General features: G+C 30.4%; 1 non-coding gene across 1 annotated transcript; it reads right to left on the reverse strand.

Moving 5' to 3' along the window:
• Positions 1-307: 307 nt before the first annotated feature.
• LOC114916579 (small nucleolar RNA R71) lies at positions 308-413 on the reverse strand. The gene has a single exon (XR_003805136.1). It is a non-coding gene; the product is annotated as a small nucleolar RNA R71 (small nucleolar RNA).
• Between the last annotated feature and the right edge of the window lie 3,629 nt (positions 414-4,042).

The raw sequence follows: 4,042 nt of genomic DNA on the forward strand, positions 1-4,042 counted from the left end.
TGTGTCCAATATCCTAAAAATCAAGTTAATTACAAGCTTAAATATGGGCTAACCATTTGTTGCCTAAGTTTCATGGACTTGTAGGTGAAGATCCTCATAAGCATTTAAAGGAATTCCATGTAGTGTGTTCCACCATGAGACCTTAAGGAGTACCATAAGATCATATCAAAATAAAGGCATTTCCTTTATCTTTAAATGGTGTTGCAAAAAGATTGGGTTTATTTTTACCAACAACCATCACTACATGGCATGAGATAAAAAGATTATTCCTTGAAGAAAAAAAAATTTCTTGCCTCCAGAACTATAGAAATTAGAAACGAGATTTGTAGAATAAGACAACAAAATGGTGAGAATTTGTATGAGTACTGGGAGAGATTCAACAAGTTCTATACCACTTGTCCTCATCACCAAATTAATGAGCAATTGTTGCTACAATATTTCTATGAGGGATTGATATTGATGGATAGGAGCATGATTGATGTAGCCAATGGAAGAGCATTGATGGATAAGACAACATTTGCTGCAAGGCTAGTCATTACAAACATGGTAGCTAACACTCAACAATTTGGATTTAGAGGAGTTGTTAAGAGAGTAAATAAGTTGGTAATTAGTGTTGGTGTTGGTACTAGTGTTGGTGTTCTTTCTAATGCAAATAATCAAAGGCTGGAAAATAAGTTGAATGAGCTGACTACCATGGTGAGGCACCTGACAATTGGCCAACAATAATAGGTAAGTGCAATAACTAAGTTTCCAGCAAGAGTATATAACATTTGTGCTTCCAAAGATCATCCTTCATATGCATGTCCTACTTTATGTTGATGATTGCACAGATTTTGATGATTTTGCTGATTTTGTTGATTTCACTAACTCACAGTATACTTGTGATGATTGATTTATGTGTGCTATTTGTGCATAAATTAGTGTTGTTATTTCAAGTACAACAAATTTAGCTACATCATTAGATGTTTCACCACCAACAATTGAGTCAACTTCCCCCACCTTCATTGTCATCTATTGTATAACCGTCATCATTAGAGCTTAAACCTCTACATGCACATATGAAGTATGCCTACCTAGAGCACAACCAAAGGCTTCTAGTCATTATAGCCATCAGTCTCAAATAAAACCAAGAGGAGAGATTGTTGCAAGTTTTGAGTGACCATAGGAAAGCTATTTGTTGGAGTATTGCTAACCTTCTTGGAATTATTCCTGCCATATGTATGCATATGATTGCTTAAAGTTTTCTCCTCTTTTTGGAATGTAGTGGTCTTTCTTTTTATTCCAATTGGACCATGGGTGAAAGTGCTTACTCCCCTCCTCATTATTCACAGCCAACTTTCAGTTCTTGGGTTCTCTCTTACTAATTTGCCCTTCCTTTATCTTTATATAACTTAGAGTGAAAGCTCTTACTCCGACCATTGTTTGGTAATTCTTTTTATTTTTATTTTTATAAAGAGACATCAAAGTTGTTCGATCTCATGCCTTTTTGGAATACTACAACTACCATCCTTTCGTCCAAAGACGTTATCCTTAAAAGCACCTCATTGAATCTTTGGAGAAAGTCTTTCAAAGATTTTTCCTATTCTTGCTTTAGATAGAATAAATTAGACATATGTTTTCGTTTATTTACATGAATTATGCCACAAGCAAACGACTGAACACATCAGAATCGATGATTGATCAGTCTGGAAACCACTAAACCAATCTAAGATTGCTTTCTTCAAGTTTCCCATGAATATGTTGCATTGTACCCACATGCTCTCCCCATAGATCAACATTTGAGTTTGAAAGTCTGTCAAATGTTGACTAGCATCTAGGGATGACAAATATACCCGTACTCGTAGGTAATACCCGAACCCGTCCTAACTTTGATGAGGAATACCCGGTTTGACCGGGTACGGGTACGGGTAAAACCCGATATATTAAACTGAGTACGGGCACGTGTATATACTTACCCGTCCCCGTTTTTATTCTCAATTTAATACCCACTTTCGATTTAATTATGTTAAACAATTTTAATATTTTATTATGTGTGATTATTTATTATAATATGAGATAGAAAAATAACCTAATTATAATTATAATATAATAGAAAAATAATTTTAAAATATTGTGTATTTTTTTATAAAAAAAAATAATTTTTTGACGAGTATGAGTACGGGTACGGAAATACTAGATACTCGACGGGGACGAGGATGGGGATGAAAATTATATACCTGATAGGTACGGGTACGGGAACGAGGATGAATTTAACTCACGGGAACGGGAACGGGTATCATGAAACTCGTACCTGACCTACCATGTTGCCATCCCTACTAGCATCCTACGTTCCATCAAAATGTTCAATTTGAGGCAACATGTGCTCTTGTGGGATGACTTTAGACTCAATCACCTCTAAGAAAGGCCTAAATAACCTTTGTACTTCCACCATTACATCCTCATCAATCGACCTAGGATTGGCCGCTATCGTTGCTTGTATCTCATTTGCTCACAGTTGGATCTATTCATTCTTCCTTTTGATGGCATCTTCTTTTTCCCTTGCTTGAGTGTTCTCCTCCTTTAAGCCATTGATCAATGTCATCATCCCCTACATTGTTGGATTATATTTGGGATGGTATACTTTTATATTTAGAGTTTAGTTTTAAAGTTTATGAATTAAGGCTTAGGGTTTAGTTAGTTGGTTTTATTTTCTTATGATAGAATTATCTTCATTGAAATTATTTAGTAACTTTATTTTATTTTGTTATAGTTGATTAAAAAAATTTATTTAATTTATCTTGAATAATCTTTTGTTTAAGTTCACCATCATATTTGAGTAATTTTTTTTATTTCTTATCTTTTAAACTTTAACTATAAATTAAACGTAATCTTTTAAATTTGAAATTTGATAAAGTTTTAGTAATTTTTTTTAAAATCATCATTGTATATCAAATTTATTTTAAATTCTAACTCTAATTCTTTATAGGTTTAAATGAATTCTAATAAGAAAATTTTCAACTTTACAGTAATAAGAACTCTCAATCTTATTATTTTTTTCACATGTCTCAGTCTTACTATAATAATGATTAAAGGTTAATAGATTTTAAAATTTCAAAATAATAAATAATTTTTATAACTAATTATTTATATGTATAATTTTTCTTAAAAAGTTTATTTATAAATTATAGGTTTATAGATTGTAGATTATCTGGTTCTTAAAAAAAAATAAAGTTATTAAAGAAAAAAAAAAATCTTAATCTTTAAATTACAAAAATAAAATATGTTGAACAAATATTTTAACAACATTTAAAATAATAATACCTAAATATAAAATTTCAACTAAAGTATATTTTAAAATACACATGTCAAGTTTATCTAAGAAGTTAAGTGGTTCTTTTAACAAATGAAAATAGTTATCTTATTTAAAGAGTGCCAAAATATTGTCATTGTTGCTCATTATGTAACCCCATTCCGACTTTTTATGCAACAATCTCTTTACCAAACTTAAGTTGATCATGAACCAAATGCAGCAACTTAAAAATAGGAGAATAACCAACAAACTTATTATCCAAGTTGTAACATGTATAAACTTCACGACTATTGTGACAAAAAATTCAAGAAAACACCATAATAATTCTCACATTAACAAGAATAAAGAGAACAAAACTAATAAAGACAATTTTCAATCAAATAAATAAATAAAATTACTTGGATGGAGAATGAAAATATAAAGTGAGAAAATTTAAAAGAAATGTACATGCATTAAAAAAAAAGCTTGATTTTGATATTTGATGTTGGTTATTTATTTGCAATAGTGCAAAAATTATAGCATGATTTGAGTTAGACTTTAGTGCAATGCCTCCTATTTTTTCCAATGTAAGGTTTGACAAAACTGAGAAAAAGCTTCCAAAGAAGTTGGTAAATAAATAAATGAAAAATAGAAATATAATTTAAAAAAGAATAAATGAATAATAATAATTTAAAGAGTTAACCACTTATACATTGTCAGTGTAAAATTTTTTTATATTGGCAGTCAATCAGAGCCGTTAATAATATCTTTTTA

This window comes from Cajanus cajan, chromosome 2, assembly GCF_000230855.2.
Source record: "Cajanus cajan strain Asha chromosome 2, NIPB_CcT2T_4, whole genome shotgun sequence".
Classification (NCBI taxonomy): domain Eukaryota; kingdom Viridiplantae; phylum Streptophyta; class Magnoliopsida; order Fabales; family Fabaceae; genus Cajanus; species Cajanus cajan.